Source organism: Thermobia domestica, chromosome 18 (assembly GCF_964235325.1).
Source record: "Thermobia domestica chromosome 18, izTheDome1.hap1.1, whole genome shotgun sequence".
Classification (NCBI taxonomy): domain Eukaryota; kingdom Metazoa; phylum Arthropoda; class Insecta; order Zygentoma; family Lepismatidae; genus Thermobia; species Thermobia domestica.
The window spans coordinates 166942643-166958821 of NC_137471.1; the positions used below are offsets into that span (position 1 = coordinate 166942643).

At 38.8% G+C, this 16179-nt stretch overlaps 1 protein-coding gene across 1 annotated transcript in view; it reads left to right on the top strand.

The window, feature by feature from the left end:
- Galphaf (G protein alpha subunit f) overlaps positions 1 to 16179 on the top strand; it is a 64446-nt gene that overhangs the window by 1285 nt on the left and 46982 nt on the right. The window lies entirely within an intron of this gene.

The window sequence follows — 16179 nt, forward strand, 5'->3', positions numbered from 1 at the left end:
CCTCATTCACATCAGGCAAATGCCGGGCTTGTACGGTATCTAACATACAGATCCCAAACTCCTTCCTTCCTTCCTTTGTTCGTCGAGAGACGTCATCCCTCATATGTGATGGACTTAAGGCCATACATGGCGGTATTGCCTACAAATAAGTATAAAGAAGTAAATTAATGAAGCTGGTTGGCAGTCTTTGTAATGTTAAACTTGGGAATGTAACAATTTGTATAATGAAAAACAAATAGAACATATAAGTAGGCCTATTATAATAAAATATCTTCTTACCTTGTATTGAAGAAATGGTGAGAGAGGTCCCATAAAATGCTCATAATATCAAATATGTCCTTGAAACCATGAAGTTTAAAAACCAATTAGCCTATGGTTTATATACAATAGCATACATTGCGTACGTTCTAATATATACAGGGTGTTTCGAAACAAAACCGACAACGTTTGGGAAGTGATTCCTGACACCAAGATGAGACAAAAAGTATAGACCAACTTGGGTGCACAAATGCTTCCTTTCGGAGTTATAGGCTGTCGAAAACATGAAAATATGAACTTTAAAGGTCCATAGATCGAAAACTATGGAATCTACCGTAGTCGGGTCAAGACTTCACTCAGGAACTAGTACGTGCCCTATCCAAATATCCAAGTTTCAGAATCCTGCGATACTTCCACAATTTTTTATAGAGATAGTTATATGCCCATGGCTAATTTTCCTCTATAAAAGTTGTTGCATGAGTACCTTAGGATTCTGAAACCTGTATTTGTGGATAGCGGATGTATTAATTCCTCAGTGAAGTCCTGACCTGACTACAGTAGGTAACATAGTTTCGGAGCTATGGACCTTTAAAGTTCATTTTTTCATGTTTTCGGGAGGCTATAACTCCCAAAGGAAGCATTTGTGCACCCAGGTTAGTCTATACTTTTTTTATGTTGGTGTCACGAATAACCGCCTCCCAAACGTTATCGCCTTTGTTTTGAAACGCCCTGTGTGTATATATAATAGTGAACTAGAGGAAACCTTGGCCGATATAAGTCTTATAAATGCTAAGTAGCGCCCTTTAAAATAAGAATAACATTCGGTTAGATATCGAAACAATATTCGTATGATTCGAAAATAATCTCAACTAATAATAATTCGGATAACTATTGCTGAAACAACTTTTTCCAACTTAGTTAAAGGGTGACGGAGGCTCAGTGGAAGAGATCTAACCTGTAGTACTAGGTGTCCTTCGTACAATTCCATTCCATATAAGTTTGTGGTGGACAATATCCTGTCCGTGAAGTTTTCTTAGGGTTTTCCCTTTTCCTGTTTCCATTCTAATTCCCCCAAGTATTTCATCATCATTCCATTTCATTAATCATCCGTTTGCTTTGGCCCAGTGGTTCTCAACCTAATTTCTATCACGACCCCCAATTTATCACATCCTCTTGTCAGCGACCCCCTTATAGTTTCTGGTTTGTAATAAGCTTGGATGGGATTTTTAATATACGTTTTGCGGAGATCTCACGATATCCATCTATTTCTATAATAGTAGAACCCATCTCTTGTATACAGTGGATACAGAACTACTCTCTAACTCTATGGCCTATGGAACCCGGAGGTTCAATGCCGCGTTCACAAAAGCTCTCCACTGACTTCTATCCTTACCCAACTGGATCCAGTCTCTACTTTGTATTCCTACTTCTGCGAGATCCATCTTAATATTGTCCTCCCATCTGCGCCTAGGTCTTCCTAATGGTCGTTTTTCGATTGATCTTCCAGTCAAGACTTTGAAAGCGTTTCTACTTTCTTCCATTCTAGCTACATGACCCGCCCACCTAAGCCTCCTAGACTTGACGACCCTAACAATGTTGGGAAAACCACATAACTTACGTAGTTCCTCGTTATGAAGTTTCCGCCATTCCCCATTCCCGTTCGTCTTGGGTCCGAATATTCGTCTTAGGATCTTGTTCTCAAATACTTTCAGTCTATGTTCTTCCCTCAGAGTAAGTGACCATGTTTCGCAACCATACAGAACAACAAGCATGATTATCGTTTTGTATATTTTAAGCTTCAAATTCCTCGACATAATTCGCGACGACAAGAGATTTTGAAGCGAATAATAACACGAATTCCCTGCTTTTAGTCGACATTTAATTTCTTCGTGAATATGATTTTCCTCTGTTAATATTGATCCTAGATATTTGAAACTAACAGTGGATAGAATAATTTCCCTAAAAGCGAATGGATTAAAACCAAATTTGTCTAGTTCATCCATCTTCCGCTTGTCTTTGCGACCTCCGTAAACCCTCTCACGACCCCAGGTTCAGAAACCTTGCCTTAACCTTACCGTGGAAACTAAAACAATAACTTTCATTTACTTTTTTTTTCATTTCGCAATTGAGTACTTAATTACATAACATTTTTTTAATAAACTTAGAACTGGAAATTATATGAAACGTTATGCAGCCTTGTTATGTTTTTATAAACTCAAGTACAAATCCGGGGAGTAAATCTAAATAATTGCATCCTCTGAAAGGAACTAAAATTTTCATTGGATTTATTTAAGGATCTTCACCACAGCGAAATTAAACTACCGTTGATTTTAGAGTTTTTCTGTAATATCTTCAAAAGAAATAATAAAAATATTCTAAAAGCAAGACGTAGTTCACTAAACAATATTATTTTGCATGTGATACCATTCTCACAACTCATCTATCTGTTTTCGATTTGCAACAGTCGCTAGAGTTTTTTTTTTGGGGGGGGGGGTTCTGTAAATAGCGGCACACCGAAAGTAGATAGGTAGGCCTAAGTTGTGCTAAAGGTATCACATGAAAAATCACATTGTCTACTGCACTACGTGCGACCTTTTCGACTATTTTTATTTGTTTTGAAGATATTGCAGAAAAACTCAAATTTGCGGTAGTTTAATTTTGCTGTGGTGAACATGTTTGAATACCTGCACCACCTTCGTTCCTTATCGTACCGTAAGACGGGGTTACTTTGCACAAAATATGAAAAGAGTTCCACAGTCCTCTGTCGGCAAAACCATGAATAGTAAAGAGGAAATTTCAACTGTCACTCTAAGATAGATATCTAATTGTATTTTGCCTATAATGTTGGCGGTTAACATCAATTCTAATTACCCGAAGGGTTTGTTGTTGTAGAGGCATGGAAAACAGTCAATGTAAAGGCTGCCAATATTTGAATGCTATCCCGTACAAGAACTTCCCTCAAAGTCAGTTTCGTAGAATACTACTGTGTATAATGGGACTTTGATGCAATAGTTGAAATTGAAATGCGAAACGTTTTAAAGTCATAAAACAGTAAAACTGGGAGACGATGGTTTCAGCCTCTACTCGGGGTTACTTTGCACAGGCCCAAAATACCATTTAGGTAGGAAATTATTATTTGAAACCTTCTGTATTCTAAATTTAGGTAAATTTTCTACTTAGTAGGTGCCGGAATGAATTTCTTGTTGGAAAATAAATTATAAAGAATGGCGGATCGTGAAAAGTAGTTTTAAAGAGGCTTCACTCAAAAATGCTTCGTTTCTTGTAGAAATCACTATACTTTGGGAGGGCTTGCAGCTTATACACATTTGAATGACTAACTTTAGATTTTTTTAAAAAAATATATGTAATTTGTGTGGGCTTCAGCCTGAAATTCCCAAACCACGTAAATCTTCCACTGATTACGGTTGGGATGATATTCTTGGACATAAGAAATAACCAAGGCAAATCAGTTCACGGGGATTTGTTTTTTTTTCTGTTCCTGAGTTGGCACTTTTGTGAGACATGCTAAACTATTAGAATGTAATTCTTGTGCCGGTACCAGAAAATACATAGTTTTCTCTACAAATATCGATAATTCAAACTAAGTACTGATACCGGTACCATCATTCTAACATCAATGTTTGTTGACTGCATGCAGTCTTGTGCAGGAAGTGAAATGTATAAATTCTGAAAGAAAAAGATTGCACAGAAACGTTATGTTCCTGAACATATGTTATGTTGAACATATTTTTTTCGTATGTTGTGCAAATTAACCCCAGCTATGGAGTTACTTTGCACCAAAGTTTATATTTCAATAACTATGGTCGTACTGAATGTTTACAAATGAACTTGCACTAATGTTTTCCTTATATATCTACCTATTATATGTTTAAAATACAGTGTTCTAAATCATTACATTTGTATGTCACATGCGATTTTCTTTAAAAGTGCTTAAATCTTGTGCGAAGTAACCCCGTCTTACGGTATTGCTTTATATGGGGAATTATTTATCTGTTTTATTTGAAGTGAACTGATATGCTAATGGTTTAGACTTACCGATTTCATCTTTAAATATCCCTTGCGTCTTCAGAATTAAATATTCTTTTTATCCAATTTTATTTTTCAATATATAAATGTAATTTAAATAATGTTAAATTTATATACAAGGCTATTGTAAATGATTTTTCCGATTTCAAAATTTATTAACTAACGTTTGTTCATTCACAATGACATGTCACTTATGCTAAATGAAAGAAAGCCTCTGAAAGATTTTGTAACTGGCAAAACTGATGTTTAGTTACGCATCCTGCCGCTAGGGTGACAGTAAATCAAGATGGTAGGAAATGAACAGAGAGGAGCATATTGTGTTCTCGAATTTCATGTAAAGCCAGGGTAAAAGTGAGGGGAAACGCAAGGGGATGCCGTTCCCCCACTTTCAAAAGTATCTATGATGTCCCTTTACTTCCTAAAAATTACAATGGGCAAAGATAGGCACGGGGGACAATGTGACTTCATGGTCCCCCTACCTTTTCAGATCTACTTTTACCCTTGTGTAAAGAAGTCCATAGTTAGCGTCCAACGAAGTTTCAGGATGAAATTCGGGTTAGATCCACCAAGCAAATACTCAATTCCAAAGTGGTACAGACTATTTAAGGAAAGAGGGTGTGTCTGCAAGAGAAAATCAGCAGACCGGATAGGACTTTATGAGGAAACAGTTGATTATGTGCGTTCAACTTTCGCCAGAAGTCGACAAAAGTCAACGGTTCTTGCAGAGAATTAAACTTGAAGCAGACAACAATATGGAAAATTCTGCAAAAACATTTACAATTTAATTTAACCTATACCAATTAAAATTTTTGCAGGCGCTTAAACCTACTCGCAAGACTTGAATTCTGCATTCTGATGCAAAACCTTATGGAAAAAAAATGGTTTCATTGCGTCAACCATAGAGTTACTACTTTTAACATGGTGTTAAAAGTAGTAACTCTATGGTGTCAACTGTGTTTAGTTATGAATCTACCTTTTGGGGAAAGTAAACGAATAAAGTGTGAGGATCTGGGCTTTGGAAGATCACCATGGTTATGAAGAACATAATCGTGATTTCCCAAGACGAACGTGTTTTGTGCAGTTACGCATAAACAAGTGTATCACCCTATGTTTTTCGAGGAAGACACTGTGAACGGATCTTTCTACCTTCACATGCTGCAGACATGGCTTTTCCCGCTGTTGAAAGAGGACATGGAAAATTTTGTTTTCCACCAGGATGAAGCACTTTCACATTGCCACCGGGATATCTGGAGGGAATCAACAGAAGGTTTCCAAATTACCTGATACGGCCAGGTTGTCCTGAGGATGTTCTACTTCCTTGCCCCTTTCTTTTCCCTGTCGCAAGATACCACCCCATGTGACTTTTTTGTGTGGTTATGTTGAAAAAAACAAGTGTATCGCCTTCCCTTATCTAACAATTCACCTGAATTTCGAGTATGCATTCAAGAATCAGTTACATCTATTAACTCAGATGTTGGAAATAGTGTGAAAAGAATTAGAGTATCGGATTGATGTATGCCGAATTACAAAAGGCACTCAGGTTGAGTATTTTTGACGTGTGTATCGTATTTTAAAAAGTCACCTACACATTGCTCCGGCTTATTCTGATCAATCATATTTTTTATTACGTTGCCCGTCTTTATGGACAGAAGCATTTTAAATTTTGCTTACGCTGGTTTCTTGATATCCTCACTTGGTTGCCAAGTTTGGTCAACAAAATTGATTTCGACCTCGCACTCCCCCCGAGGACTGCTCTATGTTTAAGAAGAGTTATAACTTAATAGAGTCGTAACGATTTGCAAACTTTGAAGGAAGTAACTCGAAGTTTAGAAGAGTATGTGTTCGCCCCCATTCCTTCACGGTACGGCGTGAAATGAAATTTCAGTTTTATGTTCCACGCTTGTGCCCTATAGGCTGAAAGAAATGACTGATTGGAATGAGAATGTGGGAGTAAAACAGGAAAACCCGAGGAAAACCACGGGCAGGATATTGAAATGAAATGAAATCTTTGAGTTTTACGTCCCACGGTTATGCCGGTTAGGCTAATGGAGAAGGTGATGATGAGAGAGATGAGTGAAATGGTGGAATGAAGAAAGTGGGAGGAAACGGGAGAACCCTGAGAAAACCCACGAGCACGATGTTTGTCCACCACAAAGTTCACTTGGCTGGGCTGGGATCGAACCCGGGACCCCAAGCACCAGAGGTGAACGCTCTACCACTGAACCACCGCGCCCCCCAGGACAGGATATTGTCCACCAAAAAATCAGATGACCCAAGATCGAACCAGTAACGTCTCGCAACAGATATTAGAACTATATCATGATTAAGCCACTATAATCCCTCTCCTGCGCTGTTTGAAGCTTCCAATCTTAATTTGGTAATTTAGAGTAGGCAAACTTTAGAGGACGTGGATTTTCATCTTTTGTAAATCAGTTACTAATATGAAGATTTTTACTTGGCAGTATTACGAACATCTGTGGCATTTCTGTGGCGACTTTAAAGTTCTTTGAATGGAGATAGCAGAAGGAATTAAAGAAATGCACTTTTATATTCAACACTGGACTGCAACAACGTCCTTAGCTTGGCAGTAACCGTTCTCTTATTAATCTAAATTTCCTTGCATGATCAAGTGTTAAGTTAGTGTTGACGAGACTTTTCGTTGGGTGTACGGTGGTTCGAAAGTAGAGCGCTTACCTTAGGTGTGTGGGGTTCCTGGTTCGATTTTCGATCAAGTAAGTTTGCTTTGGATAACATCGTATCCATCAATTTTCTCGAGGTATTCCCGTTTCCACCCACTTTCTCATCCCACCAATGATTCACTTGCCTTTATCATCATCTACCTTAGCCTAAAAGGCATAAACATGGGATGTTAAACTGAAATATTTTATTTCATTTATTTAAGGAACTTTTCGTGAAGGCTCTAGTGAGAGAAAAAAACTGCTGATTATTATTATCTAAAGAAACAACCTCCTTACATTTCAAATCAAAAGATAATAAAGCCAATGTGTGTGAAGGTCAAGGCAAGAAATGAAAAATCTTAAATTCCGTGCAACTCAGAATGAAACAGAGAAAAGAGCGTGGGTCGTACGGGAAGATTGATAAGAAACTTCTTGAGAAAGATGAAATCTTACAATTACATACACACTGAAGTCTGAAGCCGTGGGCTAGAAATGTGTCACAAAATTTTAATTTCCTTCACAATCACTTTGACGTTTTTCCCCAAATCGTACGTGCAGAATTAGATGAACTTAAGGAGATATTCCATCAGACCGTATTGAAGCAAAGAAACAAAGGGATGAAGGGTATCACAAGACGTTAGCTGACTTCCGCTGGGGCTAACGAAGATACGATAAGTCTTTCACACACAACTTCAAAATTAAACAACTTTATATTAGAGTGCAAAAATATTCTCAGTAAAGTAAGCGTCCAGGTATTGCTTACAATCCTACGTAAAATAAAATATACATAATTTAACATTTTCAGCTTTGGTTATCTCCTGTTAGTTTAGAGCAGAGGTTTGCAGCCTGTGTCCCATGTGGTGTGTCGCGAACGTTTAGAATATAAAGATCATATATCATGAATATACTAATAGGGACATTCTCACTACTTCACAGAAGCTTATAGTATTACAAAAATTATAATTTATATCATTACTAGCAGATTGCCTTCTTAGCACGAGGAGAATACGTATCATTTTGGATATAAAGGGCAATGGGGCTGAATTTGGATTTAAAGGGCATCGGAAGTGTCACCGTTCGTCTCAGGGACCTCGAAAACTATGGATTCGACACTAATATCGGTCATTTTCGGTCATTATTATATATATATCTGTTTCGCCCTCTACCCCAAGTTGCGGGGCTGAATTTGGATTTAAACGGCATCGGAAGTGTCACTGTTCATCTCAGCGACCAGAAAACTATAGATTCGATACTTAATATCGGTCATTTTCGATCATTTTTATATATCTCCCATTCCTTCTCCTTTAAGTTGCACCGTCAAAGTGAAGTATAAAAAGCATCCCAGGCCCGAACCTCATGTATATTGAAAATTTGATCGAGATCAGCCGGTTGGTTCAAGAGTTATTAAGTCACAAAGATAGTCAATTTCATTTTTATTTATATAGAAGATAGACGGATGTCTTACATACAGAATTATTTAACTTTGTTTGGAACACTTTACTTAGTACAAATAGTTCAACCTATTCAAGAAGTGAAACATAATTGACGTGTGCCAGCAGTATCAATTTTTTTTCACTTCAATTTTATCAATGGATTCTGTAAAAACTTAAATTTCTGGTTTTACGTTCAACTGTCTGCTCTTTGGACTAAAGGTGATGGATGAATCAACGAATGTAAATGTTGAAAGGATTAGGGAATGAGAATGTATGAAGGAAACAGGAGAACCCACCCGTCTATACACGATCCCATGCCGTAAACGTCGGTGGACCGATGGGTAACTATAGTCATTTCAAAACTAGACACAAATTGACGTTTGGAGAAGCACGTGGTAGGCTGTTGCCACATCGTGCGCATCCCGGTGAGTCATCAGCTGGAACTGTCCTGTGAGTCTCAACGAAAAGGAAAATCTCTAAATATTGGTTTGTTTCGATGGATAAAAGGATATGTTTGTCGTCCCAGTTTGTGCATGTTGGAAATGGGGAGGGCTGTGTGAAATCACTTCCACGCACAAAGAAACTTAAGGCTATAATAGCTTCTTTCCTTCTGACGTGTTTACTAGCGGCAACACTGGAATGTTAAGGTCTGTTGCCAAGGAAACCCTCCACCCACTGTTGCTAAAATTACTACTATTCGACCCTCGCTGAGTGACCGCAATAACTATGTGACGTAGATTCCCTTCTTCAAAACAAATCTGCACGTGTTTTTGAGCTGTCAATTTGTTTCTAGTTTTGGAAGCACTTTAGGGACGATCCGCGCTGGCCCCACTTCCGTTTTGAAAACTTTACCATCAGCGGCCGAGACGCGACAAAACGTCAATGAACCACAAAATTACTCCCTCAACATATGTTAAATTGCCTATATGCGTGATTTGTTTACATTAAGGTGAGTCTGAAAAAAAAGTAGGTCGAAATGGGCGCGAACCACCAACCTTATGATTACTAGGCGCATGCTCTTGCGACTTTGCCAAACAGGGGATGAAGAAAATATTGCTTGTAGAGGGATAAATCGTTGAGGTCTTTTTAATTTGGCCAATCAGAGTGCTCCTTTAACCGTGTATATTCGACGATAACCGTTTGGGATGTGATAAAGTGTGTTCGCCAAGTAATTTTATACCAAGATGACGCTCATCTAATTACTTTATTTCATAATTCTCCCATATTCACTTTGTAATGATCTGCGACAGTTGCCATCTAAATTCATACAATTATACACGGATTTTTCACTTCATGATGTTGAGGCAGAGGTTATTCTTGACCCCCGGAGCTCACTTTAGGAACAATTCATCAGAGAAAAAAATATATAATAATAACCGCATGCACATGACTGGCGATAGTTCGTGTTGCTTCCTTCGTGATTCTCCGCGACGAACCGGAGAAACGCGGATGTCCTCGCTGCTATGCGGTGGTAACTTCAACACCCCAACTTTAGATATTTGTTTCGACTGGACGAAACCCGGCTGCCAGTGGCACACTAGCGGCAATCCTTCGACGCGTCGCTATAGCGACAATCGACATTTACCGGTAAGTGGGCCCTAGTTCTTGGCGACGTTTATGGCAACGTTTATGGCTTGGGTCTACCGCCACAACACGTACATGGGAATCAAACAAGGAACGGTCACACTAGAGATGAACGCTCTACCACTAAGCCACTGTGCCCACTTCTCAATTGTGTCTGTAAAAATCGTTCCCATTAACATAATTTCTTAAGAGTGCAATTTGAAACGAACACAAAAAAACAGTAATAGTAAAAAGTTAATTACCTTCATTTCTCGTATATTTATAATAATTATTAACTTCTAGAATAGGAAAACGATAATACTTCGATAATACATCGAAACCAGGGTCGATTTTAACATTTTTGCCATCCCAGGCCACTATAAAAATTCCTCCCCCCACCCCAAAAAAAAAGAAAGAAAATCAATAAATACGAGTGTGGAAAATTTAAGACACTGTCTGATCACAACACTTTAATAAGCTAATAAGATCTGTGAAGTACAATAGACGGGTCAGTCTAACTTTATTTTCCTTTTAGAGTTCTGGTAAGAATGTCGTTGGCTTAGAGTAGTTTGAATGCAAAATTTCAAATTTTTTGGACAACTGCTTACTCTACCTCAAGGTCAAAGTTGGGGCCGCGGTGCTCTGGTGCATGGGGTCCCTGGTTCGATCCCAGCCCGCACCAACTGAACCTTGTGGTGGACAAACACCGTGTACGTGTGTTTCCTCGGGGTTCTCCCGCTTCTTCCCACATTCTTCATTCCACTATTTCATTCATTCATATCTCATCAGCGTCTCCTTTAGCCTAGCCGGCATAATCGTGGGACGTAAAACTCAAAGAAAGTTCTCAAGGTCAAAGTTTCATCGGCCGAAGATAGGCAACATGCACATCACGTTCCAATTTTTGCCTTTTTATTAATCGCTTCAGTGTCCCAAGAATATATCCCAGCAACAATGTACGGAAACGAGAATTTGTTAAAATGTGCTAGTACATCCGGTTTCAATGTTGATTTTCATAGAACAATAACAGTAAAAGACATCGAGAAGCTGTTTTTTGAATTCGATTGAGCTTCCCAAGAATAGGTTCCATCTCCATTATGAAACCTTTGCTCAAATTGGAAGTGATAGAAGTCAGTCAATTCCGGTTTCAGCGTTGATTGCTATAGAACAAGAACGGTAATAATGATTCAAGCAATGTGATTCGTGGAATGTGATTCGACAAGTGATTTTGAACAATCGATTCAGTGGCTGAAAAGAACATATCATTCTACGAAAACCGTAAGTACTTTAAATTTACTAGTACTTCCGATGTCAATACTTACTTACATAAGTCGAAGCCGTTTCGAAGGGATTTCGAAAAGCGTTTTTTTTTTTCTTTTTTTTTTTTTTTTTTAACAGATTCTACGTCCCAGCAATGAGTTTTGTCTTGACTTTTACCTATCTGTTAAAACCGGAAGTCAAGAAGATCGGCTCTTTGGCTACAATACTGAAAGCATTACAAATAAAACTTAAATAGATAGCAATAAGCATTTTTTGATAAGGATTCAGTGCCGCAAGGACATGTTAAGCCTCTGATTTTACTCCTTTATTGTAAGAAAAGATGATAGACTAATTAGGACTTCCGGTTTCAGCGTTAAGCTATTCAGAGTAAAAAAAAAAGAAAAAGAAAAAGCGAAAGCGAAAGATAACGAGCAACGGATTATTGATAAGGATTCTGAAATCCTTCTAGTATACTTTGGAAGTTTATCGTAGTTTCACACTGTGAAATGAAACTCCCTTTCTGATGTTTCAGTATTGGTGTGAGACTTGCAATTTGGTGCAATAAACAATTGACAAACTTCAATAAGGAATATTCAATAATCGTTGGTTATTTATAACTGTTACTTGCACTACAAATCATCTGGCAGGGAACATTACAACTATTTGAGGGTACTCAGCTGCGAAATTAAATTACCCGCTAATTTTAAGACTCCTCTTATTGATAGTATGTGTTTTGCTAATCATTGATTGATTGATTGATTTTGAATTTTACGTCCCGTTCAGCAGCGAGGCTATATGAGACGTGGACCCACTGATTAACGTGGAATCCGAATCACATGAGCTCCCGCCGGGAATCGAACCCGGGTCTCCCACGCCAAAGGCTCATACGCTAACCGCTTAGCCACGAAGGAGCCCTGCTTGATTTCGTCAGCACTCGTTTCGATTTTAGCAATCGATGTTTATCCGTAAATTGTGAGTATGACAAGAAAATAGATATTTCTCCAGGGGCATAAACACAATAGGCTATCAAAATACTTCCTCTCCTTTTTTTCCGATGGGTGAGAGAATGATTGTTATCCAACATTTCATATAAGTACCTTATTTCAAATATATAAAAACAGTAATAACAAGTGGACAACACAATATATGCACATCATCTTCAAGGGCGCCCATCAGGGGAGGCAAGGTGGGGCGCTGCCCAACCCCCTAGAAGAAATTGTACTTCGGAATATCGAAAACCCAATAGAATTTTTAGAATAGTTACATTAAAATTTGAAACTATATGTGAAATGTCGCTTATACTTGCCCCACCCCCTTCCTTGGAAACCACAACATGGGTGCCATTGATCATCTTATCTTCACTTTTGATTGCTAACTTCCATTGCAATTAACAATTACAATTTCAATTGCTCATTTGTAATTAACAATTAAACATTAAACTTTTGCAATTGACAATTAACAATTACAAGTTTCAATTCCTTGGTGACCAATTAACGATTCACTTAAATTATAAACGTAACCAAGAAAGTTCTCTCGCTTTTTATGAAGGTTTGTGCTCAATTGGCCCTCACAACGTCAGTTGAATGTGAATGGAGATAAGGTGAAAGTCAGTTGTTGGCAGGGGCGGATCCAGGACCGACTTCTGGGGGGGGGATGTTATACTGCTACTCTTAAGGCTCCAAACTTTGGGATGGGTTTTATTTATATATATAAAATAAGACAGTTTCCTCTTCTAAGGGGGGCCATCGCCCCACCCGAAATCCGCCCCTGGTTGTTGGTGTGGGTACATTCAACATATTACGTGGTTGTGACAGTTCAGTTACACCGTGAACTTGCATAAGGACAGAGTGAACATGAGACATCCACGGAGCGTGTAATGCTTTACGAGTTCAAACTGGAGTCAAACGCCGCTGCAGCGGAGCGGAAAAAATGCCAGGCCTTTGGTGAGGTTGCCGTGACCACGCGGACAGTGCAGCGGTGGTTTAACAAGTTTAAAGACTGTGACGAAACATTAGAAGACGCACCACGTGCCGGAAGACAAACACATGTACAAAATGAAGATCTTCAGGCAGCAATTGAAGCGAAAAGTGACCAGACATGTGAGGAACTGGTACTACAATTCAGTGTGAGTGGAGAAACCATTCGGCAGCACCTTCATCAACTTGGGAAGCACTACAAGTTGGGTCGATGGGTCCCACATGATTTGACTCCGGCCCAGAAGGCAATGCGAGAAGACACCTGTGTTTCTTTTCTGTCTCGTCTGAGGAAGGAGCTATTTTTGGACAGGGTGTTGACATGTGATGAGAGGAGGTCCTGTACAAAGCTCCACGGCGCTGTCATCATTGGTCATCATTGGTTTCAAAACAGCCGATAACAGCACTGTACCAGAAGAAGGTCCTCCTCTGTGTCTGGTGGACTGCTCGTGGCATCGTGTATCGGGAACTACTACCAGCTGGTCAGAGCATCAATGCAACTGTGTACTGTCAGCAGTTGAGCCGTGTTCAAGAAAAACTTAAAACTCTGGAGAAAGCACTTCTGCATCGCAAAAGAGTTCTCCTGTTACAGGAGAACGCTAAGCTCCACGTGGCCGATTATCACCTGTTCCATTCCTTGGACAATCGCCTTAGAGGACGCCAGTTCAAATCCCTAGTAGATGTGCAAAATTCACTTGATACTTTCTTCGCTTCAGGGCCCACCAAGTTCTGCTGCAATGGAATCCATGGCCTTCCAGAACATTGGCAGGAAATCGTCAATGCTAATGGGGACTATTTTAGATCTTCCATGTATGTCTTAGGTGACGTATCAATGTTCGAAGGTGGTGGTCGAAAAAGCGACAGAACTTTCTTGGTTACCATTATAAGTTGCAAATTTTGTGATTGAATTCAATGGCAATTGGTATTAATTGTAAAAGACAAATTGAAGTCAATTGAAATTAATTTTCAGAGTAATTACTTTTGATTGATTGATTGCGACTGATTTTAATTGATTATTACCCAACACATGACTCACTCGAGCAGTTGTGGTGTTATGCATTTTGTGCAATTGGTAGGCTGAAGCAGGTAAGTTTAAATTGTAGTTTGGGTCATGAATTGGAGAACCAGCAGCGTTTCAGTTTTTGAAAAGCCGTAGGAGAATGGATTCAGATTGTCCATAATTGGATTTATAGTTTGTCCTTAAGTGTACGCAGTGGCGTATTTACGATTTTGTTTCGGGAGGGGCTTTGCTAAATTTCGGGGGGGCTTTGCCTGAAAATGTGAAAATTCTGCAAGATATTTCATATACTTTACTATAGTAAGTAAGATTTCGGGGGGGCTTAAGCCCGGAAGCCCCCCCCCCCTAAATACGCCACTGAGTGTACGTCTTTGGTATATATCTTAAAATATGAAGTGGAAAGGAATGAGATGCCCTAGCAGTTGAGATAGGTTTGACAGTATATGTAGCCTTCACACAAATTCGTCGTATATGCTTTCATCACAAGAGTCACCTTTCTTTCTGAGGATTGATGGAAAGAGTTTGTCAATTTGCTTGCTTGATAGATTCACTAAACAGTATGTTAGGACCAGAGAAGGATATCAAAGTTTTTTTTTTTAACTAGAGATCCTGGAATGATTTTTAGAGCACTTTCTTTTATTCCAGTTTTGTGGGATGTATCACATCCGGTCAGACTATGTAATCTTGGAAGAATTTCACACAGACTACATCCGAGTTTATGAGTTACAACATTGATATATACTTCTCGTCTTTTTGTTTTTCCTGCAGAAAATGTCATCAACATGTTTTCACATCCAGTATCTCTAAATTTACAGCAGAGACCAAGAATAAACACATCAGCTCAACGCTGTATACGTAATCCTTAAAAGTAAAATGAAATCTTTAAGTTACATCCCACGGGTATACCGGCTTGGTTTAAAGAGACGGTGATGATGAGAAATGAATGAAATGGTGGAATGAAGAAACTGGGAGGAAACAGGACAACCCCTAGAAAACCCACGCACACGCTGTTTGTCCACCACAAAGTTCACTTGGCGGAATCTGAAGTCGAACCAAGGATACCATGCATCCCGGAGGTGAACCCTCTACCACTGAGCCACAGCAAGCACAATCCTTAAAAGTTCATAAGTAGTTTTACTCTTTGTTATTGTTATTTGCTTAACAAAATGCTAGAATGAGCATTACCAAAGTTTAAATAAGTGAAAATGCTGGAATTTGCATCAAATTTGTCGTATGTAATTTTTGGCAATAAAAAAGGGAGATTTCCAACAGAATGGTGCGTTTTACACAAATCTTTCGTCTCCTCAAAACTGAAGACCACAACATTTTAAATTAAGTGCCAATCAAAATCTTCATAGGACCATTGGTTACAGACATACACGATCATAATTATTAGCTTAGCATACGCTTGGCGTCCATCTTGTGATTTGTAAATAGGACGCTAGTTTACAACTTTTTCCGCGCCGTATTACTGAGCGCAAGGCAAACTGCTCCAAAGTGTGCAAAAGGAATTTTGACGCAGTAAAAATCGAAAACAGTCGTCATATTAGGATTACCTTTACCCCCAAGGTAATTGTAACATTTATATAATTACGCATAGCAACACTTCTCGCAACGGATGTATCTGGTCTCACCGCCAGCGCCGAGAGTTTCCCACAGAGAATTATGATTGTCGCAAGATACGATTGCGACAGAAACTACATAATGGAGTTACATAAGGTGGACAAAAACGTAAAGGTAAATGCTTCCTACTTCGAAAAATCCATCATGATTCGAATCTATTTGAAAGACGTCTATCACTCGTAAGGACCAAGAATCAACTACAGATTCACATGAAGAAAGCGCCTAGTCATACTCCAAATCATCCTTCTGGCTTATCATAACGTGGAGCTGGAAACAGGAATTCATGTTATTCCTTTAAAAAAAAAAAAAAGAAAAGAAAAGAAAGAAAG